General features: G+C 42.1%; 1 pseudogene; it reads right to left on the bottom strand.

Annotated features, from left to right (window-relative positions):
- Positions 18,680 to 25,531, bottom strand: LOC109227264 (annotated as a pseudogene).

Raw genomic sequence — 25,950 nt, forward strand, 5'->3', positions numbered from 1 at the left:
CCAACTCCTTCAATTTTGGCCGTAGATGAATTTCCCATGAAGATTGTCTCGTCGGGACCTGCGGGGACATAAGAAGAAAATAACTCCTTGTTAGCACAAACATGGCGGGTGGCTCCAGAATCTATCCACCATTCTTTTGGATTTCCTACCAAGTTGCATTCAGACAACATGGCACACAAGTCTTCCATTTCATCTTCAACCATGTTGGCTTGATTCTTTTTCTTCTTATCATTCTTTGGCGCACGACAATGCACTGCCTTATGCCCAGATTTTCCACAGTTGTGGCAATTACCCTTGAACTTCTTCTTACTTGGGTAATTCTTTGGTCCAGAAGCTTTCTTCCTATTCTTATTTTGTGGTGCCTCCTCAACAATGTTTGCCCCCATTATTGTCGAGTGTCCACGTGATTTCTTTTCAGCATTTTTGTTGTCCTCTTCTATCCTCAAACGAACAATCAAGTCTTCTAGTGTCATTTCCTTCCGTTTGTATTTAAGATAGTTCTTAAAATCCTTCCACAGCGGAGGTAACTTCTCAATGAAAGCAGCGACTTGAAAGGCCTCATTTATGACCATACCTTCAATAACAAATTCATTATTAATAATAAGATAAATCTTATTAATAAAATTATTGATTTGGGTCATACCTTCAGCAAGGAGGTCATGTACAATGACTTGTAGTTCTTGGACTTGAGTTACGACCGACCTAGTGTCAATCATCTTGAAATCCAAGAACCTTGCAGCCACGAATTTCTTAAGTCCGGCATCCTCAGTCTTGTACTTCTTCTCAAGCGCATTCCATAACGCTTTTGAAGTTTCTATGACACTATAGACATTGTACAAGCCATCTTCCAAACAACTCAAAATGTAATTTTTGCACAGAAAATCAGAATGTTTCCATGCTTCAGTTACAACAAGTCGTTCATCATCCGGAGTATTTTCAGCCATGACCGGAGGATCCTCCTTGATGAAACGTTGCAAACTCAACGTAGTAAGATAGAAGAGCATCTTCATTTGCCAGCGTTTGATGTCAATACCGGAAAACTTTCCGGGTTTTTCTGCCGGTGCCATAGCATGAGCAGGAGTAGAACGGCTTGACGAGGCAGCAGCACTCGTAACAGTAGCACCCGTTCCCGCAACACTTCCATTAGTTTGGTTTTCATTCGTCATATTTCTGTAAAGTTGAAAACAATACAGAACTTTGTTAAATCAGTGAAGTTTTGATATCTTCAAACTGAATATCAAACCAAACATACAACACGTAACAATGGTGAAGTTTTTATATACTTCAAGCCCGTACGTTTATTATTCCGGCAAAGTTTTTATGTACTTTAAACCGGACAGAAAGAATTATTGGAGTAGAAAGCAACAAGGCTTTAGTCTCCAAAACAGTATACAAAATATGAATAACAGTTTAACATATGTTTCAACACAGAAACGTTAGTATGTTAAAATTCCTTAAGTTTGTGAGCGCTACTGTGTTAAAACACAAATTCAGAAAAAAACTGTTAGAAAAATAAAAGAAACTGAAAAAATAGAAGAGTTTAAGAAATATTCCGAGTCCACAATTTCCTTGTGTGTCCTTAAGGAATTTTAACCCCCTCACATGTTGCCAAGGTAATGGATTAAATCCTCCCAGGATAAAACGGAATAAATCTTCCTGCAACAGTGGCAATACAAACTGCAGGATACCAAAGAACTTAAAGAACGGAGCAAAATCACACTTACGAATTTGAGAGAGAGAGACTGCGAATTAGAATGCAGTATATTTAGAAAGAAAGAAGTTCTGGAGTATTTTTCGTGTGTAGAAAATGGAGCCTTGCCTCAGAATTTATAGGCAATTATCAGAAGAGGTGTCTGGAAAAGGTGCCTTTTCAGAAGAATACGCTGCCTGCCGCGGTTCTACAGCGGTCGCGGCAGAACCGCGGTCAGAGAGGCTCTCTGAATCAGCCTGCCGCGGTTCTACCGTGGTCGCGGCAGAACCGCGGTCAGAGAGGCCCTCTGAACGTTCTGGCGTATTTTCAGCAGTGATTTGGCATTTAATTAATTATTAAATAATTAAATAAATTTTGTCTAAAAATAATCTTATCGATTGATTTGACAAATCCAAATCCAAATCCCAAAGCCGAGGCCGAGCCGAGCGACGATGACTGCGCGAGGGTTCATTCTCTTCAACTCCTTTTAAGAGCTTTAAGAAGTGATTCTATATATAAGCACACAAATGTGGTTGTCCCTCACCAATGAGGGACAAAGTGCAAGACAAAAGTTCACTTCTTCAAATTTTCAATTTTCCTCCATTTTATTTCCCTCCATTTCCAATTCACACTTCTTCTACTTTAAAGCCCAATGGCTTAAAGTCCAACATTTATAAGATGCGAAGATGCATCCATATTGTTTCGCAACAAAATTAGACAGTAAGCTTCCATTCCATGGTATATTATGCTACTCTTCCATGGCTTTTCCTCCAACACCTTCATCCGATGTCTGAAATCAAACAATACCAATGTTGAAAAAACAACAAAGAAAGAGCACATCCTTTTTCAACTGAATACTCTTGAGTAATTTATCTTTTTCTTGTTCATGTATCTGCTTCCAAGACAAGTAAGGAATGGAAGGGCAAGTGAGCATACACCACCTCAGCAGAGGCCAATCCAGGATTTTAGCTCTGTGGTTCAACATTTATTATTTTTGGCGTAGAACCCATTATATTTTTAAAATTATATGTTCGTATCTACTATTTATTATATGTTTAATAGAGTTTTGCCCATAAATTTATAGTACTTCATATACAGTTGAACCCGTTGTCCGAAGGCTGCATCCGCCCCTGCACCTCAGTAAATTCAACAGACAAAGACTCAACACCTCGCAGTACTGAATTCACCAAACCACTCCAGCAACCATTGACCCGCTAAATTCTTGAAATCTATAGAGCACTTACGGTAGCTTTAACGAGGACAATACAGGTTCGAGCATTTTTAAATTTGCAGAGTACAGCAAGGGGCCCCATTATTTGTATAGGCACTTAGGTCAAATATTTGACTTTGCCATGCATTGTGTTACCAGGATTGGCTCAACGGGGAGACTTAGGATCCCTTTGGCCATAAATTTTGCAAAAATAAACTTGATTTTTATTTGGCAAACACATGTTTGGCCATAGATTTTGCCTATATTTTACCCAAATCCCAAATCCCATAGCTGGTTTTGCGCCAAATCGCTAATAATACACATGTTTTTCCAAAATAAATTTAGAAAATATGTTTTGAAAATGTATGTCCAAACATATTTTCATCTTCAAACCAAACTTCACCCAAATCAGATTTTTCAAAACAAATTTGAGAATCTATGGCCAAACGCTAGCTTAGTAAAGCTTTTGTTTTTGGGCCCCAAAAAATTTTTAATAGATTTTCTCATGTTATTTTGGCTTAGACAATATTAAAATTTGTGGAGAAAAAATATAAATATTTAGAACTTTGAATAAAATTACAAAAAATTTAATATTAGTAAATAATATTTTTTACAACAAGATCCAAGATAACATATTGCAAGCATATAGCTTACATATTATTACCTTGATTAACCCTTCATAACATAAATTTACAATTACTATCATATGCTTGTTGTGAATTTGAAGTCTTTATAACTTGTAAAAGTACTACCTTATAAAAAAAGATACATAAAAAAAAGAAAAGGCCTTTTATTTAAATTTAGATTTAGCCTCTAATTTTGTTGAGCCGCCATTGAGAGTAGGGTCTAGTTTTTCGTCCAGCATAACAGTTTCTTGTTATAAAGTGCAGTACCAATCACAAGCGGAGATACCATTCACAAAACTACAGCAATCAATAGCAAAACCGAATATTAAACATATTTTTGTAAAAGAAAAGCACTACAGGCTGCAGAACCGTTCATAGAACCACAAAACCAGTGATTAACTGCCACAACAAATAGCAAGACTCAACAAAAAAGGACAGATGACATAATTGTTTCTTGTTATAAAGTGGTCAATTATCTTCAAACCTCCAAAATACGTCGCCTTCAATCACCGAAAAACGGGACACTATGTTACGACGGACACGGATGTAACCATTCATCCAGCTATCAACAGTCCAACTGCTCTTCCCAATGTAATAAGGTGTGCCCTCTGCGTCTACGCCATACCCGATAAGGTGAAGAGCATGTCGTGCATCATGGCGTGCACCCTCAAGTGGGCGCTCATCTGGTCCAGGGGCCCAAACAGCCATTCCTCGATGGGTTATCAAGGATGGATATTTTTTGATAGTTTAGTCGTCCTTATGGCACTTTTTGTATCAACAAATATAGGATTTGGCCGAAAATGGAATCCGGCAACTCGTGCGATATTCCTTCATGTCCATCTGTGAAACAATAATAAATATTGATTTTTAAGGATTGAAATTTGCAAGAAAACTGTGAGAATTAAATTTACTAAATATTGTACTAGTATGAACAAGATAAAGAAGTAGACAAAAAATATTGAATTTAATTTTACTAAAACATTAATACTATATAAATCATGCGTTAATTCCATTAGAAAAGAAGAAGCAAAGAGTGAACAAAATTTATCCCCAAAAATATGAGCATTCAATCCAAAATATTAAAGCAACAAATGAAATATAAATTTTCTTAGAACCAATCGAACAAGATAAAGAAGTAGACAGAAAAATATGGAAATTAAATTTACTAATTGTAATATTGTATGTATGAAATGAATAGGCTTGCCAAATTAAGTTTCAGAAACTAATACAAAGTTAATCTGCTTCCACAGTAAAATGCAGTTTCAAGAACTCGATGTGAAGAATCTAAAGGACTTTAAAATTTTTAGGGAGGTTCAAAGTTGTTTACTCCAAAACAAGCCTAATATATGGAACAATAACTACCTTTTAAAAATTGGCGGCGCATTTGTTTAATAATGTTCAAGGTATTAACATCAGCAACGACTCTGCTTTTAAGATGGGATGAAATTTTAGTCTGAAGATGACTCATATGAAGCTTACAATTTCTATGCTGTAGCAAAAAGGTTTTGGTATTGGAAAAGGTGCAAAAACTTACAAAAGAAAGAAAGAATTAACTAGGCATTTATTTCTTTGTTCTTGCGAAGGGCAATCCCCGTTGAGTTCGGATTATCAAGAAAATAAACGTCAAAGGTTAGAATATAAATGTGGTTGCATAGCTCGCATAAAGTTTAAGATTTAAAATGGGATATGGGAAGTATTTGAATTTTTTGATGAGCATAACCATCCGATAGTAAAGGAAAATTTGATGCATTTCATGTCGTCTGGCCAAAGGCTTACAGACTAAAGACATTCTTAGTTCTATGGTGAATGCTGACATTCGCACTGAAAAAGTTGTTCGATACCTTCAAAATGAAGCAGGTGGTATTGAATGTTGGATTCATTGAACAAGATGCTCAAAATTTTATACAAGCACGTAAGAGAAGTATAATTAATTGTGGAAATGCTCAAACTCTTTTGAATCATTTTATGCATATGCAATCAGAGGACTCAAACTTTTTTACTCTTTTCAAGTAGATGAAGATGGAAGAATGTGCAATTTTTCCAAAGAGATAGTATATCTAAGTTGCACTATAAGTGTTTTGGGGATGTGATGATTTTTTACACTACATATGGTACAAATAAATATGGCATAGTTTGTGCTCCATTTGTGGGTGTGTATAATCACCGGAAAAAATATCTTTTTTGGATGTGCATTCTTAAGTGATGAAACAACTAGTTCTTTTATTTCGCTATTCTACACATTTTTTAAGGTAATGGGAGGGAAAGCACCAAAAACTATATTTATCGATCAAATTCCTGCAATTGCGTCTGCTATTAAGGAAGTTTTTTCAAGTACTTGTCACCGCCTAAGTGAATGGCATACTGACAAAAATGCTCATAAAAATATACCTCAACTTTATTGGAAACCAGGATTTAGGAAAAAATATTTTGATAAGCTCTTATATATGGAGGTGCAAGTCAGAGTCAGAGTTTGAGTCAGTATGAAAAGAAATGACCGAAGATGAGAATGTGAGAGCAATAGTTGGCTTTAAAGATTGCATGATTTGAGGGAAAAGTGGTGCCCTACATTTAGTCGTTCCACTTTCTCTGCAGATATTAAATCAACTTAGAGGAGTGAGAGCACTAATAGGGTCTTTACTGAAATGGCTTGCAAAACGATGACTTTAACTGAATTTGTTAATCATTATGAGCAAAGTGAAACTAAAATGCGTGATATTAAGGCGACGGAGGATTTTAAATGTCGAGGAACACCTAAACTTGCTATAGAAAATTGTGGATATTAAAGCATGCTGCGAGTATTTACACAAGAACCATATTTACAAGATTTCAACATGAATTTTTGCACAACATCCAAGAAGGTGACCAAATTTGAAAATAATGGCACTTGTCGCACATATATAGTTCCTAGAAGGGAAGGAGGACAAATTGACGTCGTTCAATTCAATTCATTTGATAATTCTATAACTTGTAGTTGTCTTATGTTTGAATCATTGGGTTGGTTATGTTGCCATGCACTAAAAGTGTTATTTTGTGAGTTAGATTTTTCTTATATTCCTGTACAATATATTTTGAAAAGATGGACAAAGAATGCTAAATAAGGGAATGTATTTGATGAGTACAACAATAGGAAGAAATCACCAACTTCATCTATGGCTATTCGCTTAAAAGATTTGATGACAGAATCACTTGTTGTTATGACTTTAACTGCAAACACGATGCCGAGTCTGAAAAAATTGCTAGAATGTATTTGTATCAAGCAAAGGTTGAGATTACTAAACTCCAAAGTGAGTTATATGCAGAAGGTACTCATAAGATCTATCCCAAATTTACTACATCTACTAGTCCTTCAGGAACTAATGATCGAGTTTTCGATCCAATTAAGAAGAAGGGTAAAGGAAGTGGATATGGAAGATTGAAACTAAAACTTGAGCAAAAAAAGAAGAGGGCACCACAAAAGATTTTAAAAGCTAGAGCAATGCAACAACACGAGCAACGATTCTTGGGCTCAAGTCTTGAGGTTCAATCTCTAAACAATCAAATTTTAATTTTCTTAGTTTGCTGGTGGCCGGTCTTTATATTTTTATTTATTTATTGGTATTAGTTTGTTTTCTTTTCCATTAAATTCATTGATGCAGTTATAAGAAGGTTCCAATACTAGCTTTACACAACTATTGACTCAGGCTTCTGCTAACTAGTCGGAGGTTGTATTGAGAGCCAAAGTTCATGCATCACCGGAAGAAATATTTATTTCAATGGTTCGGAGAATTAGTTTTGTATCCTAATTAGTAATTGAGATGGGACTGATGGTGATTGTAATTATTTCAACAATGGAGTTTTTGGCTCCACGGATGGATTGAAATTATATTGTTTGCGAGAAGCTTGAAGAATACTAGCAAATAACAATTTGATGAGTTAATAAGCATTGATCGTTTTATATTATTTTCTTATCTTACAATTATGCAATTGTCCATCTCTATTATACTAATGGGAGTTACTTTTCTAAACAAGCAATAATAACTTTTCTTACTTTTTGACATATTTAATTATCATTAAGCATATCAAGATGCTGATTTTTTCAAGCTCTTGTCAATTGATTTGGAGATTATTGTTAAACAAAGTTTGTTCCTTTGGAAACATCCGATTAGCAAAGTCCTTGCGGAAGAATGATACGCACAAATCGAGAAACTGTCTAAAAAAAATTCTAGAAAATATTGTTAAATAAAGTTCTGTCTTCATACCCAAAAAAAAAAAAGATTATAAGTTAGCATATTTTTCCAACTCAAGTATATGTTTTAGCTTCTGTAATATTGCCGGAAGGATAAGAACGCTTAGCTTTTTAAAATGCATATATTTTCTTACCATTTTGATTAGTATGTTAATACTTATTTTTGTTCTTAGTTAGGCATATTAAATAACTTTTAAATTGCCTTACTAATTTTATCTTCAAAGTAAATAAATGGGACTCATGAATTCACTTGTCAGTAACAAGGGCCTCACATAAGTATGATGTGCAATGTGAGACACAAAATAAAATTTCTCGTTTTTTTTATTGGAGTTTCACCCCGTGAATAGAAGGGCAGCTAAATGTGAAAGAGTGAGGACAGTAAATGAAATTAAAAATTTGCACCTAATATAAACAGTATAATTTAAAATTGCAACCTTTAGACTAATTCAATTACCGAGGTGTCATTTCAATTTGATAAGCACCTATCTGACATTCTCCAATTTGAGAGGTTCACAAAAGTTCCATTAATGCCTTATCAGGCCTTTTTTGGGAGGATTTGCATTTATACCTGTTTTTTGTGTCACGTTTTAACTTGTGCCTGCTTTGCAAAAAAAATTGCAAGCGTACCCGCTTTTTCGCATAACTTCAGCATACGGGGCTGAAGTAGCAATGACAATCACGCAAAACTTCAGCATTCTAGTAGACGAGCCTGAAGTAGCAAGTGTGCTTAACCAAGTGTGCTGAAGTTTTTATTTGTAATTGCTGAACTTAAGCATAGTAGCTGAAGTTTTGTTCTCTCTTTGCATTGCTAAAGTTTTTGTTTTTGTAACTGGCGAACTTCAGCTCTAGAGCTGAAGTTTTTGTTTTGTAACTGGCGAACTTCAGCTCTAGAGCTGACGTTTTTATTTTTGTAACTGGCGAACTTCAGCTCTAGAGCTGAAGTTTTTGTTTTGTAACTGTCGAGTTATTTAGTTCATTTGTAAAAATTTCAGCACTATATAAGCAATGGACATTTTATTTCTTATTGCATACAACTATACAAGTAACTTGGTGTTTCCTTGTCATGGGCAAGATGCTAAATTTATGGTGAATTGCTTTCACTTCAGCCTGAAGTTAAGGGTGAAAAAGGACATGGTGCCAAACAATGACCACTTGCAGATCCATTCGTATTTCTTGACTGGAATACAGTAGTGTAAGAAAATTTTCGTCTTATCATTGAACCAGATATGTCTACACAAAATTTTAATAACAGAAGTTCCATAGCAGCACCAACAGCAGCAGAAGAAAGAAGAAGAAGAAGAAGAAGAAGAAAACAAAGGAAGAGAAGGAGGAGGAGAAAGGGGGTTGAAGTTATTTAAAAAGTGGGTAGAAGTTAAAAGTTTAAAAAAAATAGGTATAGGTTAAATGGGGGCGATCAAATAGGGCGCCCCGTGCAATTTTTACCTTTTTTTTCTTTTTCAATTGACGCAAATTGAACTGTGTTTCGCTCAAAAGTTAGCAATATACTTTGTAAGGTAGAAAACAATCGAAAATAAGAAAAGGGTAAATCGTAATCAAATATAATAAACCTAGAGATGCAAAGATGATATTATTGTTATAGATCTGGTATTGCAAAGTGATAATATGAACTTAACAAAATATGTTTGTTTGAGGTAGAGATAGAGAGAGAGACAGAAAATCAGAGAGTTGTATTAGATCCGAGTCCCCCTTTTACAATGTGACGGTCTCCTTTATATAATAAGAGACCTTCCTCGAAAGAATCAAAAAGTTACAAAGACAGGTGACGTCTCCCTAGTGAAGACACTGAGTCCTAAACGATGTCGCTTTCGTCCCCACGTCCCAGTCGTGCCCGCTACGTTAGTCGGCGTGCACTCATTGGACGTAGCCTCTGGCGTAGGGATGCTGACGATCAAATTTGACCCCATACAGTTAGTCCCTCCGCTCGTTGGAGACGCATTCGAGGGGCGTCTTCGATGGGCGGAAATGCGAACCTCGGCTTAGGAGAATTTGACCTCGACCAGGGGCGGCAATATGAAGGAGATGAAATATATGACGTTGTAGAGTCACTGACGCGTGGCTTCCTTTTTGGAATGACGTCATCGCCTGTATGCGTCATCATTATATTTGCCCCCGAGGCGGTTCAGAGGGTGATAGGACATTTTGGTTTCCCGCGCACGTTTTGAATCATGACTCTTTGATTTCTGCGCAACTTATCCCTATAAGTAGGAGAGAGGTTCGATTCGATTCACCTTTCAAGCCTTCAGAAAGCATTTTTCGATTTACTCCTTTGTCTTCCTTTCCTGTAACCGTTATTTCGTGAGGGACTCTCCCACTTCTGCTGAAACCACACTTCCTATCGTCAGTGCTTCGTTTCTTACGCAACATAATCATGACAAAACGTGGACAGAGTAGTAAAAAGGCTAAAGATGATGCCCCGTCTAGGGTTCCGCCATCTTCCGGTGGTGAAGGGGAAAAGGCCCTTGTTCCTCTCAGTGTAGACAACGTCCTTCCGAAGGAGATGCATGTTCGCAGGGATTTTCCAACTAAAAGCCCAGACCTTCCCTGGGAGAACAACGTTTTATTACAATCCCACTTAGATGATCTTCGAGAGACGTATCATATTCCGGACCACGTGGAAATGGTTCCGGCCGGGACGGACTATGCCAATGTGCACCGGCCTGGATACTACACATTCTATGAGTACCCGTTCTTGATCGGTTACAATCTTCCAATCTACCCTCTGACGGAGGAGCTTTGCCGATTTTACAATGTGTCTCTGGCTCAGCTCACTCCCTACACCTTGAAGGTGTGCCGTATTATGACTACTTATGCGGCCAGGGCTGAGTGCAGCGTCTCGGTCCACCACCTCCTGCAGTTTTTCAGCCCTGGTTACCTGAGGGGTACCATGCTGCAGTTAAAAAGCCGTGGCACAAGGGGCTTGGTTGTTAAAGCCGATGATAAGCCCAACCGCCGCTTTTGGCGTAAATATTTCTACATAGGACGGAGCACCTGGTGTCAAATCCTGAAGGGTTCCCAGAAAGATGGAATCCAGAACGTAAGTATTTCTACTCATAGAATTCAGGACTGCTTGCGCTTTTGACCATACGACCATTGTAATTTCTTTGCTTTTCTCCTCTTTTTTTTTATATCCGCAGTGAGGGCTTCTCCACCCCAGTCTACTGATGACATTAAATCATGGGTGGAAAGAATAATACCTTATGCGGAGGAATGCCGTACCTGGGCTGCATTTCTTCAACAGTACGGCCCGTCAGGTAATTCTTTGGCTACGGTTTGGGAGTTCCCTACGTTCTTGTCACTTGACTTTTTTGCGTTGGCAGGTCGGAGCGCCCCTAAGAAGAAGAAGAAAAAGAAGAACGTCGTCACCTCACCTGGGGCGGGGACTGACTCTGAAGATGGATATATACCCTGTGGCTCGCCCAGTGATGGCGCTGCGGAGGTTCCTCAACGCTGCCCGTGGCGGCGTCCATGAGGGAAGTGACTCCTTCAATGCCATCTCCACGGGCTGTGGAGGAAACTTCTGAGAGCAAGGAGCCGCCGGAAAGGAAAAGACGCCGGTTGATAACCAGCAAGGGGATAGCCGCAGAAGACGAGGGAGCGAGCGAGCCCCGTCAGGAGTCGAGGCCAGTTTTTATGGCAGATGCCATCCGTTCCGGGAGGTCGGCTCCCCAAGGGGGGCGCTTCTCGATGCCAGCCCCACACGCATTCCGGAGAGCGGCTCGTCGGCTGCNTTGCCGTTGGAGAAGCGGGCGATGATACCGAGAGGGTGGGCCCTGAGGCTGCCCAAGCGGATGCAGATGTGTTAACACGGGGTTCGGCCCGTGTGGGGATGACGGCAGGTAGATCCAACCGCCGAATTCTGATCCCAGGAGGGTATAACCTGTTGCAACACAGCGAGCAGGCCGCAGCGGATATGACCCTGCTATATGCGGCCGCTGGGCGTGAAATGTTAAAAGGGGTTAGCGACGAGGAACTATCCCGGAGGGTTGCCGGTGCGGCCTTGCAGGTATTTTTCGATTTTCTTCATGCACCGTAAAGTAAATTTTGATGCATACTGACTTGCCTTTCCTCCTTTTCCTCTTCTTTAGACTCTTATCTTGGAGATAGAGAGGGGGCGGCGAGCGCAAAGGAAGGCAGCCACCTTTAACAAGGTGGTAAAGAAATATCGGCGGTGCCGCGTCAAGCATCAGGCGCTGGCGGACCTACTCAAGCAGGACCCGGAATTTCGGGTTTTCCGTGAGGGTTTGGAGCAGTCTGAGGCCCAGCTGAAACGGAGGGTGGCCGAGTTGGAGCAGATCGACGAGCAGCTGATGACCGCCCTGGCTCGGAACATTGAGCTGGAGACTCTTCTCCAGTCTAAGGAGGAAGAGTTGGAGGTTGGCCGTGGGGTAGCGGCGGAAGCTGCTGATTTGCGGATCAAGGTTGCCGCTATGACTACCGAACTCGATGCCAAGGCTGCTGAGATTGAAGTCCTTAAGCGGACTGCTGCACCGAGGCCTGATGAGGATGCGCATCGTGAGGCGCATGATATGTGGGTGTACGCCGAGGCTAGATTGGTCGTATTCGAGGAGTTCTTAGCTGCGGGTCGAGCTACTGAGGCGGAGGTTCAGGAGCAACGGCGCATAGCCCGTGTCGCCCGTGAAACTTGTGGGTATAGTTCTGATTCCCCAGACCGGGCGGGTTATAACTCCGAAGATGTCAACCGTCTAGAATCCGGCTCTTGGATCTCTGCGGCCTATCAGGCCGAGGACGGCGGCGGACGAGATGGCGGTCCGACGGGGGGCGGTGAACAGAATGGCGAAGCCTCTTAGGACTTGTATTCATTTTGTTTTGTTGTTTTTGGAGACGTAAATAGGTCCTTTTGTACATGTATTTTTGGATGATAATGGAAGTTATACTTTTGCTGTTATTCTTTTCTTTTGGTACCTTTTATTTTCGGCCTTAATGTTGTTGATAGCCTTAACCGCGTGCACAGCTTCGACTATCGTCGAGGTACCCACTGTCATAGTCGAGCTGGGTCGACTTATCGGCGTCGATGGCCTTAGCCATTATACCGTTGATGGCCTTAGCCACGTGCGTAACTTCGACTGTCATCGAGTTATTTGGGTCGTATTCGAGCTGGGCCGACTTATCGACGTCGATGGCCTTAGCCATTATAACGTTGATGGCCTTAGCCATGCATGTAACTTCGACTGTCGTCGAGTTATTTGACGTCGTAGTCGAGCTGGGCCGACTTATCTACGTCGATGGTCTTAGCCATTATATATTTTTGATGGCCTTAGCCATGTGCGTAACTTCGACTATCGTCGAGTTATTTGACGTCGTAGTCGAGCTGGGCCGACTTATCGACGACGCCGATGGCCTTAGCCATTATATATTTTGATGGCCTTAGCCATGTGCGTAACTTCGACTGTCGTCGAGTTATTTGACGTCGTAGTCGAGCTGGGCCGACTTATCGACGACGCCGATGGCCTTAGCCATTATATATTTTTGATGGCCTTAGCCATGTGCGTAACTTCGACTGTCGTCGAGTTATTTGACGTCGTAGTCGAGCTGGGCCGACTTATCGACGACGCCGATGGCCTTAGCCATTATATATTTTCGATGGCCTTAGCCATGTGCGTAACTTCGACTATCGTCGAGTTATTTGACGTCGTAGTCGAGCTGGGCCGACTTATCGACGATGCCGATGGCCTTAGCCATTATATATTTTTGATGGCCTTAGCCGTTCATACATTGGAGATGGCCGTAGCCGTTCATACATTGGAGATGGTCGTAGCCGTTCATACATTGGAGATGGCCGTGGCCGTTCATACATTGGAGATGGTCGTAGCCGTTCATACATTGGAGATGGCCGTAGCCGTTCATACATTGGAGATCATGCTAGTCCAGTCCCGTTGTCATGCCAGTCGGGAGGACGTATGGAGTGGCTGGTATGATAAACTTGTTTCTCAAATATCTCCAGGTGTCCCCTCTGTCGCCTCGTTAAAAACCTCCCCGAGAAACCCAATTGGGATAAAACCCGGGTGAGGGAAAAAGAGTGCGACTCGGGAGACGCCTTTCAGAAATGGAAATACTTGAGGTGGGCGACGTTCCAATTGTTTTGGAGCGTTTTTCCTTCCATTGTTTCTAATTAAAATGCTCCTTTACTTGCTGCCGCTGTGATTTTGTAGGGTCCGTCCTAGTTGTTGCCCAGTTTTCCTTCGGTTGGGTCCTTTGATGCTAATGTTTTGGCTCTGAGGACGTAGTCCCCCACTTTGAGTGGTCTTATTTTGGCTCTCTTGTTGTAGTATCTTTCGACTTGTTGTTTCTGAGCCACCATTCTTATGTAGGCTATTTCTCTTCTTTCCTCTGCCTCGTCGAGGTCTTGAAGTCTGTTTACGTCGTTCTCAGCTCCGCTGGTATGTGAATACCTTAAGCTTGGTTCGTCGACTTCGACCGGTATGACCGCATCGGTTTCGTAGACCAGTGAGTACGGCGTTTCCCTTGTGGAGGATTTAGGCGTGGTTCGGTGTGCCCATAACACTTTCGGTAGTAGCTCGGGCCATAGCCCTTTGGCTTCCTCGAGTTTCTTCTTTAGTATGTTCAGTATTGTTTTATTGGAAGACTCTGCTTGGTCGTTGGCGGCGGGGTGATATGGCGTGGATAGTATCCGTTTGATACGCCATTTGTCGAAGAATTCTGTTGTCTTCTGGCCGATGAATTGCCGTCCGTTGTCGCAGCTGATTTCCTTGGGGATGCCGAAACGGCAGATGATATTCTTCCATATGAAGGCGATGACTTCTTGTTCGCGTATTTGGGAGTACGCTCCTGCTTCCACCCACTTGGAAAAATAGTCAGTTAAAACTAACAGAAATCGTACCTTTCCTCGTCCCGCTGGTAGGGGACCGACTATGTCCATTCCCCATTTGATGAAGGGCCATAGGGAAGTGACCGAGTGAAGTGGTTCTCCTGGTTGGTGTATCATGGGGGCATACTTAGCATTGTTCGCATCGACGAACATATTCCGCTGCGTCTTTCTTCATAGTGGGCCAATAATAGCCAGCTCGTATTATGCAGCGCACGAGGGCGCGGTTACCTGTATGGGCGCCGCAATGACCTTCGTGTACCTCTTCGAGCACTGGTCGCGTTTGTTGCGGCCCTAGACATTTGGCTAGGGGTCCGCCAAACGTCCTTTTGTAGAGCTCTTGGTTTATCAGGCAATACCGGGCTGCCTGTACGCGGAGCTTCTTGGCTTCTTTTTTGTCGAGTGGGACTGTTCCATCCTGCATATAGGATACAAACTGGTTGCGCCAGTCCCAAGTCAAGTTTAAAGAGAGTACCTCAGTGTGATCAATGGCTGAATGGAGGAGGGTGACCACGCTTTCTTTGTTGAAGTTCTTAGTGGCTGCGGCCAGTTTCGCTAGGCCGTCTGCTTAAACGTTCCGTGCTCTCAGAACTTGTTCGAGGCGGCACTCGCCGAACTCGGTTATTAACCTGTGAATTTCTGACCGGTATTTTTGTAACCTCTGCTCCTTGATTTGGTATGTCCCAGTGACCTGGTTCACCACGAGTTGAGAGTTGCAATGGAGAACGAGTCGTCGAGCTCCATACTTGATGGCTAGCTTCAAACCTGCAATAACAGCCTCGTACTCGGCTTTGTTGTTAGTCGTCTCGGGGCATCGTATGGACTGGCGAATTGTTTAGCCCGTGGGGACCTCGAGAACGAGTCACAGTCCAGATCCCGAGGCGTTAGTGGCGCCATCAGTGTAAAGAGTCCATAGGTCGGCATTGGAGGGGGCACGACGTGCCTCTAGTTCTGCCTCTGGTAGTATCTCTGCGCTGAAATCGGCTATGAAGTCGGCAAGTACTTGCGACTTGATGGCGTTTCTGGGATGATATGAGATATCGTGCTCACTGAGCTCTATGGCCCATCTGGCGAGTCTGCCTGATAACTCAGGCTTGTGTAGGATACTTCTCAAGGGGAAGGTTGTCACTACTTTTATTGGGTGGCATTGGAAATAGGGCCGGAGCTTCCGTGAAGCTACGACCAATGCCAAAGCTAATTTTTCAAGGTGTGGATACCGTGTTTCGGCGTCCACTAAGGTTTTGCTAATATAGTAAATAGGAGATTGCGTACCTTCGTTTTCACGAACTAGGACTACGCTGACGGCGACCTCGGATATGGCCAAGTATACCGGCAGGGGCTCGCCTGGATTTTCTTTGGCCAGCAGTGGCGGCGAAGATAGGTACGCTTTCAATTTTCTAAGGCCTCGACGCATTCCTCATTCCACTGTAACCCCATTGTCCCTTTCTTAGCANTCCAGTGCGTACACTATTTCTGAAGGGGACACATAAAAGTTATGGGCGGATAATAAAGGGGGCGTACCTCTTTCGTTTCGAAGTGGGGCGACATGTCGTTGTAGCGTGTCTGTATGCCTTGGTGGCGGATGGGAGGATCTGGTGTATGGCTGATGTCGATCTCTGTTGGAGCGAGGGAGTTGTTCTCGTCGTCCTTCGTTCCGTCGATCTGTCCTCGTTTGTGGGTGTATCGCTGTTAGCCGTTGGGTCGGCCCATTAAGATCTTCCTCGTCCGCTTGTACCTCAGCGCAATAGGCGTTGTGGATTTCCTCCCATGTGGTAGGGGGATATTTCATGAGGCGGCTCAGCAACTTCTTGGTTGCCCTTGAACCATCCCTGCTTAGCCCGTTCTAGAAAGCGACGACTGCCATACCTTCCGATACGTTTGGTAGACTCATCCTTACTCTGTTAAACCTTGCTAGGAAGTCCCTGAGTTCCTCTCCTGCAGTTTGCCTGATGGCGAAGATGTCGTTGACCCTGGCCTCCGCTTTCTTCGCGCCTGCATGGGCTGTGACGAACTTGTCCGCCATTTCCTCGAACGTTGATATTGCCTTAGCTGGTAGCTGAGAGTACCATGTTAAAGCCCCTCCTGTCAACGTCTCGCCAAACTTCTTCAGCAGTACCGACGGTACCTGTTCCTTCGATAGGTCATTGCCCTTCACAGCGGTGACGTAGTGGATAAGATGATCCTCGGGATCAGTGGTTCCGTCATATACCCTCAAGTAGGGTGGCATCTTGAAGGTTTTTGGGGTGGAGTGAGGGGCAGCTTCTTCAGTGTATGGTTGTTCAACGAACCTTCCCACGTCGCGTTTTGGTAGCAACTTGGGGGCACCGGGGATCTTGTCGACCCTCTCCTGATGTTCCTTCATCTGATCGCGGAGCGCCTTGTTTTCATTTTCCATTTCTTCCATCTTCTTTAGGATGGCTGTTAGCGTGCCATCGTTGGTCTGTGTCTCGACGGGTTCGTTATTTGCTAGTGCAACTTCCGGTTCGCCCGCGGCAGCAGTGGTATCTACCGTTGGTGTACACCTAATGTTACTTTGTGGTGACCTCTCAACCAAGCCACTCAGAGTGCTTGTTAGCCATCTTTCCAGTAGCTTCTTGACCGCTGAGGGTGCTTCCATAGCCGCAGATGTGGAAGCTCCCTTTTCGTGCAAGATCGTCAGATCTTCGGATGGGGAAGGTGAGATCTCCGCACCCGATGTGATACTAGGGGTTGCATTCAGGATGCCATCGTCACTGGCCTCGTTGAGAGGGCCAAGGAGATTGGTAGTGACACCCAATATAGCTTTTGATCTTGGATTATTCTCAGCCATTTTTTGTGTTTGTGTGGTTCAGAGAATGGTAGTTGGTTGTTCTCTAGGTGGATACTATGATTTTGATTCTCGAAATCCCCACAGACGGCGCCAAATTGTTTGGCTCAAAAGTTAGCAATATACTTTGTAAGCTAGAAAACAATCGAAAATAAGAAAAGGGTAAATCGTAATCAAATATAATAAACCTAGAGATGCAAAGATGATATTATTGTTAAAGGTCTGGTATTGCAAAGTGATAATATGAACTTAACAAAATATGTTTGTTTGAGGTAGAGATAGAGAGAGAGACAGAAAATCAGAGAGTTGTATTAGATCCGAGTCCCCCTTTTACAATGTGAAGGTCTCCTTTATATAATAAGAGACCTTCCTCGAAAGAATCAAAAAGTTACAAAGACAGGTGACGTCTCCCTAGTGAAGACACTGAGTCCTAAACGATGTCGCTTTCGTCCCCACGTCCGAGTCGTGCCCGCTATGTTAGTCGGCATGCACTCATTGGACGTACCCTCTGGCGTAGGGATGCTGACGATCAAATTTGACCCCATACAAACTGTTTGTCCAATGTCCACACTATAATTCCCAAGACATTTAACCTTTAAAGTCCTTAGTTTTAATTAAAAAACAAAAAAATTCTTCGACCCTTTCAATTTACATTACGTTCCTCAATCCTTCTACTTGAATGAAACTCAAACATCAAGCTTTTCGAGGCCTCATCTTGCCACTTTAGTTTAGGAATTTTTTCACTTTTAGCTCGCGCCAGAAACTACTATTATATTTGGTAGCCGAAAAGGTGTTTTAACATTTATATTATTTTTGTATATAACATACAGAATGTAAAAATATATAAAAAAAAATATACATTTTTCCGGCTATTATTTTGAGAGCGGTTAACAATGTCATTTTCTCATATTTTAGCTAGACCTTCTTGGCACTTCTTTTGATTAGTATATTGGTAACTCTCTAAGCCATGTTTTAGGAGCATATCTCAAGGTTAGTAGCTTAGAATTTCGTGGGTTTTAGAGTCCATGGTTGTCTATTGAATCTCCCCTAATTAAATCTTTTTTTTTAAATTATGAAACATGTCTCTTTACAATCATAAGAGAGGGGTAAGATTTGCGTAAATATTACCCTCCCCAAATCCCATTTGTAGGATTAATCTATTGTTGTTGTTTGTTGCCTCTGCATATTTGCTCATGAAAGAGGGAGCAGTGAAACAAGTGAAATGAAATTGCTTTTGATTTAAGCGTATCTTTAGCAGAAAGCCACTATAATATGCCGTTTCTAGCAGCGTACTGACTAGTTAACTTAAGAATGTTTTACAAATGATGTACACATAATCTAATGTACTAGATTCTTTTATTACAATTAGCTTTGTGGTACAAATAAGCTTCCCTATATATTGTACCTAGTGGTAAAGGGTTGACAGGGAAGGGACAAGGTAGAATCAGAAACCTCTAAGTGAGAGAAAACCAATACTGATATCAAATAAAACATGACATGCCATCCCACCAGCATTTCAAACCAATTACCAAACCTATACTAATAAATTAAGCATTTAGAGTATGTTCTCAAAAAAAGAAAAGAAACGCTACATCAATCTCTTACCATTGTCATCTTCAGCCATTGCTTCTTTAACATCAAGAGTAAAACTATATTCCTGATCACCGGCCAGAAAATAAGAGTCGCAGACAAAATAGTGTGTAGGTCCTCGTTCCAGCTTCTGCAGGCGCAGCAAACTCCAGCTTGACACTACACTTCCTTTGGAGGGACGTAACTCTCTTAATGGCCAGTAATCGGTTGCTCTTTGTATCGCCAACAACAAGCCACCATCCTTCTTCCTTGGCTTTAGGATATCTGGGTGCAAAAACAGGCCCAACCTCTGCTCTACCCTTAATATCTCGCTCAACGGTTACCTGCACACTTACATTGTCTCCAGCCCTCACATTATCACTCTCCAGCACATCATATGTCAAATCAATGTCTGGAAACCGATTACAGAACCGTTCAATATCCATAAGCTCTAAGTCCGACACTTGAAAGAGCTCACGCTTCTCGTCAACTTTCATCTTCACTAAATCAAACACTGTCTCTATACTCTTTCCTGGATTTTCTAGGCACTTGCTAGCCAATTCCTCTGTGAAGTGTGGAACCTGGAGAAGCACAGAGTCACGTTCCCACATTCCCTGTGTCACCATCTGGCTTACCTCCATTCCTAGAATTGCTAGACTAAACCATCCATTGCTGGAAATAACATCAGCCATTGCTTGAAGCAGCCTAGTAGCACAAACAAGCACCTCTTGCTGGTCAGAAGCAAGATTGCCACCCACCACTTGCCTAGAGAAATGGGCTTGCAAAAGAGCATTAGCCTTTATGTGAGGATCTGTGTATATCGGATTCTCAAAAGAGAAACGCTGGTGATGAATCAACCTTCTTATCAACTCCTCCTCACCTGGTCGAATAGGCAACTGTTCATATTCCGAAGCTGAAGCCAATATTTCCAGCAAGCCCTTCAACTTCGTTTTGGAGGTCAAAGAAGAGTTAAAACGCTCTATTGTCGTGTAACTGATATAATAATATGACGCTATCATGCCAAGATTCAAAGGTGAAAGCAAAAATTCCTCCTCAACGGCGACACATTTGCTTGCCTCCAAGTCACTGATAGCATTCTCCACCAGCTGCGAGAGGTGGTCAGAGAGATGCCTGTGGCTAACACCCAGCAGATTGTAGTAATTTGGATTCTGTGTCAGCCTTCTGTACATGAAGGTCCATGTTAGGTAATTCACAGCATCCTGCTTGTTCTGAATAACTCCAGTAACCACCTCAGCATTCAAATTGTCATGGAGATAGTGCTGCAGATGGCTTTCAACTGGGAATGCTTCATACAAGAACTTCTTATAGTAGTCCTTCCGTGGTGCATGGCAGAGGATGATACACTTCCCGGAGCTATCTACAAGAGGACGACTAGCACGACCCATCATCTGCAACAAATCAGTAACTGGATAATCAGTGTACTGTGCATTTTCCCTACCATCATAGTATTGAGTTCCCATGACCACCACCAAATGTGCAGATACTGCTACTCCCCAACACATTGTACTGTTCATTACACACACTTGAATCCATCCAGTTTCAAACAACGTCTTCACTATATCCTGATCATTGCCACTCAATCCCTCATGCAAGTAGCCCACGCCATATTTGAGTGTCTCCTTCAGCATAGATTCATTGATCCTGTTGACAAAAGGCTCCAACTCTTCTGCAGATCGTAGCAGAAACATAGGTGTGTCTTCGCTGTCCATGCTTGAATAAGTCATCAGATCTAGGGCAGTCAAGCGTGCATGCTTCCTCGTAGGAACATACACGATTGCAGGTTTTCCTTTCCTTGCATGTCGGACTATTGCAGTATATGTGGGCTTTGTCATGGCTTGCATCCTAGCTTCAAAGTTAGCAATATCAACACCCTGAATGTGTATTTCCAGTGGCACAGGCCTGACAGTAGGAGGAAAGTTGAAGAGCCCATGAGATGTAGCCCCAATCCATTCTCCCAAATCCTTGGCATTAGCTAGGGAAGTTGACGATCCGGATCGTGTTCTCAACCTGGCTTGAGATATATCTCATCCGAGAGACGATTACCTCCAGGATTGGGCCACCTTGACCACCAATCAGGTGCAACTCATCGATTATGAAAAGACTGACTTGCTGAACATGCTTACGCTGTTTCCAACGACGAGATAAAGCATCCCATTTCTCAGGCGTGCTGATAATTAATTGACCCTTCTCCAACAGCTTCAGATCACTGGTTGTCTCCCCAGTTAATTCAACAACTCTCATTCCCAGAGAGTCTCCAAATTTCTTCTTCCAATCACTGAATCGCTCCTTGGCAAGAGCCTCTAGTGGAGCTATATACACAGCACGCATGGCACTATCAGGTCCTTTCTGATGATTCCTCAATATGGCAAATTCAGCACAAATGGTCTTCCCACTACCAGTTGGAGCTGCAACCAAGACATTGTCATCTGAATTGTACAACACTGTGAAAACCTGAGTCTGAACCGGATTGAAATGCTTAAAATCTTGACAAAGTGCTTCATATGCTGGATTCCTCAATGCAGTTATTGGCAGAGGTTGTAAGCCTAGTAACTCGGTGGGAGGAGGATATTTCTCAGGCAAAATCAGGTGTCGGAAAGAGACTGGCAAAACAGTTTCGGACCCTAGCCATCTGTCTGAGACAACGCGAATGAAATATTGAGGGGGCAATGGCTCATATATCGGGACTATGAAGTTCAAAGTATGGTCTTCATCAATATACTGCTTCTTCAGCATGAAATATTCATAGTGAAGAATATATTCGCCATCATCATCTTCAACAACCACCCAGAAAGGTTCTACAAAACCATGAACCTTGTCGTCCCATTGGAAATCTGGTGTAATAGTCAATTCTACCCTCAAAACTGACCGGGTAATTGGTTGAACATGTGCTGTGAGGTTCAGCTTTGGGAACTGATGAATAAACTTGTGTAACGTCCTTCCCATCTTCGGGGACCGAATAAGCTCTCCCAATTCTTGTGATGAAAGATCATAATAACGCTCCCAAGCCAAATCTTTCTTCTCCAACTTCATCAAGATCTCATTTGGTATGCCATGGAATTGGCGAAGTGGTGTCTGTACACTCCACATCCTCTTGCTTATCATTTTGCACCATTTCAAGGCCTTCTCAGCTAACTGAGCCCATCCTCTTTTCAGAACTATCTTAAAAAGAGCTCGCATGAGACGTGCTGCACTCTGAGTTATATAAACCATGTCCGATGACAAAGACAACCCTTCAAGCTTCAGCTGCGAAATATATGCCTGCAGTAGAACATTGATCTTGGCACTGGGCTCCTCAAGACTGTCTCTGATCGGAACGGGAACACGATCCAGAAGCTTTGCCAATTCCATCTTCTCATCTTGTCTTACCGTTGCATATTTGAACTCCTCACTGAGAGAGAAGAGTCTACAAAGATCAATATCACCCATCGTCGGTTTCAAGTGCTCGTTGTATGTGGAAATTGTCCCATGAGTTATGTAGTAATAGCTAGCAATGCGACCCAAGTCAGTCACCTGAAAATATCCACTTTTTCTATCATACTTAATCAGGTTGTTTTTGTCCAGTAATGTAGCTGCAGAATGAACCAAGTCAGCACACCTTTCCTCCAAAGCAAAGTCAGTTTTGAGACCATAAAGAGTGGGATTTCGTACCATTCGAACACAGAGGTAAGTATAGAGGAGCCACTTGCATGCCTCTTTGGCATTCTGCACCGTCCCAAGGACAATCTCTGCGTTCAATTGATCAGGCAACTTAGATATAAATTGACTTTCAATAGGAAGCTGCTGATTCATTAAAGAAAGGTAATATTGCAATTGAGTGTGTCCAGTTATGATGATTCCTTCACCATAAGTGTCATATTGAGGCCTTCCCGCACGGCCAAGCATTTGCATAACATCAAGGGGACTGAGTTCAGTCCAGGCTCCTTTTTCAGGATTGTATATCTGAGTGCCCTTTATAATGACAGCATGTGCAGGTAAATTGACACCCCAAGCTAAGGTTGCTGTTGAAACCAAAACTTGCACATGGCCAGCAGCAAAAAGCTCCTCCACAAGTTGCCGATCAGTTCTAGCCAACCCCGCATGGTGAATCGCAAAACCATATGGTAGAACATCTTTGAGGTCATTGCTCTTGATAAGCTCAGTTTGAGACTGTAGAATTTCCCGAGTTAAACTATCCTCCTTCAAAAACTTACTAAGGGTGTCATTAGCAAGTGCAGTATCCCGTATTGCCCGAGCTGTTTTAGCTGTTTCCTTCCTTGAATGGACAAAAATAAGCACCTGATGTTTTCCTGCAACACTAATCACCTTCTCATAGCAAACATCATTCATCAACTGGAATCTCTGCAGTGGCTTCTTAACAGTAATACCAATATACTGTTGAGCCAACGGTACAGGTCTATAGCTATTGTCAAAATGAAAGAGTCCTTTGTTCCGATCAACTTGCAAAAACACAGCCACGTCCTCATAATTTGGAAGAGTTGCTGATAATCCAACAAGCCGAATATGCTCTTTTGTGGTTTCAATCTGTCTAACAGTTCTCGCAATGATACTCTCCAGGACAGGCCCTCGATTGTCATGAAGGAGATGTATCTCATCAATAATAACAAGTTTAACAAGCTGTATATATGTGCGATCGCCTGACTTTCTTGTTATAATATCCCACTTCTCTGGGGTAGTCACAATAATTTGAGTCTCTTCAATCTGTTGACGAGTTAATGTTTGATCACCGCTCAACTCTTTCACCTTGACACCATATTGTTCCAACCGCTTGGAGAGATTACCAACCACTTCCGCAACAAGGGCTTTCACGGGTGCCACATATACAATCTTATAATTGTTGTGGTTGAATGATCCATCTTCGTTGCGGTTTAGTGCAATTTGCTGAAGTATAGTAAACATAGCTACATTGGTCTTCCCAGCACCAGTCGGAGCACAGAGCAAAATGTTCTCTGGGGTAAAGAGGGCAGTTTCATATACTTTACTCTGCACCTTGTTCAATTGGGTCATCCCGCTAAATGCTGGTTGAGCCCACTCTGGAATGGACGATATCTTCACAAGCTCTTGGCCAGGGGCTAGTGGCTTCAACTTCAATGCTGGTACATGAACTTCTTCATACCCCTTCTTATGAATCCTATAAGACCCCACTGGAAGCTCTAATGTCTTATTTGCCATCAATAAACCACCTTGATGAAATGCAAGGCTGTCAAGATCAAGCAACTCACCCTTCCCACCATTATCAACATCTCTATCTACAAGTGCCTTACTATCCCCATTACCATCAACACCACCAGTCTCGTCTTTAAGACGTCGAGCCTCTCCCCTAATGCTTTTTTCCAAATTCTTCTGCTTCTCTTTTGCTGTAACCCTAGTCGCGCGCAACTGCTCTAATATGGCAGCATGATCTTGCCCCAAAGCCAACATCTCTTCTTCAATTCTCTTCCTTTTCTCTTGGTCTTCAGCCCTTGAAAGACGGGTACACCATACTACCTTAAGCCGGTTCTGGAGGAGATATTTGATGAGACTGAACTTATCAAATTGGAGATGCACCAATAGCTTGGTTTCTACTTGGCGATCATCATCCCCTTCAGCAAGAATTTTAAGAACTTCTTCAGCAAGCTTTTGGCTCTGTTGCGGATCCGTCTGCTGCTGGTAAGCTTGAGAAATCTTTCTTTGAAGCCAATAAGCATCTATGTCCTGAACATTCAAAGCCATTCCTTCATCCGCCTCCTGCATCTCATCTTCCTCAATGCCACTGCCCATTTGCATAGCGCCAGAACCATTGGCTTCTGGCACAACATCCTCCTCCTCTTCATCATCAATCTCGCTGTCTTCATCTTCTTCTTCGTCTTCATTCTCCTCAAACTCAACTGCTACACCAACATCATAATCAAGAGCTTCATCGCCATCATCGCGACCATCTAATTGGTAGTCAGTGATGAGTCGCCCAATCGACACCAACTCATCAAACACCTGGTCCGAAATAGGGTTTAACAGCTTTTCAATTTCCAATTTCTTTTCAGGGTTCTTAAAGTTGCCGTCTTTTAACACGGCCAATATCTCATCAGCAGCCCCACTCACAACACTAAAGGGCTGTCCGCCAATTTGCTGCTGAATAAGGCTGAGCATGGCTTCATAAGCAGCCCTAGTTTCCATAGTTTTAGGCTGGTAAACTCCACCTTCCTCATCAATTGAATTAAGAACACTTTCTTCCTGAAGAAGTCGTCGTCTTTTGGGCTCAGAGGCAAGTGTGTCCCATTGCCGCTCCTTTTTCTTCCTATCCTTCTCAGATGGTCTACCTCTGTAAGCTCGATCACCAAATGTTTTGGGGTCTATTCTGCCATAAAGAGACTCAGGTTCACCGGTCGGTTCATGAGTATTACGATGACGACGAGAATCGGAGGCTAGGGCAAGATTTGAGTTTGCTCGGTATTCATACTGTTTCATACGTGCATGTGCCTCTGCACCACCACCCGAATCGGCCATCTGGAAAAAAAAAATCAAGTACGAGGCAGAGATTCTAAAGTGTGCTTTGCCGCAAGGGAAAGCAATATACGATGAAGCAGACGATAACAGATCCTATATATATAGTTGACAGCCCCTCTGAATCCCAATTGGGGTTGGACTAGAAAATCTCAGTTAGTTTTTTTTTTTTTTTTATGTTGGTCAGATATATATAAACATACCAAACTGTTTCTTCTTATGGAATAATATAATATAAAGTAAAATAAGAGAAATTTAGAGAGAGATAATTAATAAACTTTTCTTGATAATTTAATACAAATGAGTAGAGAAGTCTCTATTTATAAAAAAAAAAAAATGCTTGGTGACCAAGTAATTAATCTTGGTGGTCAAGTAACAAATATTGGTGACCAAGTAACTAGACTAGGTCATGACTAACTAATTTACTCCCAAGTAATTTTACAATACATGAAAATTCAATT

The sequence above is a fragment of the Nicotiana attenuata genome, chromosome 6 (genome assembly GCF_001879085.1).
Source record: "Nicotiana attenuata strain UT chromosome 6, NIATTr2, whole genome shotgun sequence".
Lineage (NCBI taxonomy): Eukaryota > Viridiplantae > Streptophyta > Magnoliopsida > Solanales > Solanaceae > Nicotiana > Nicotiana attenuata.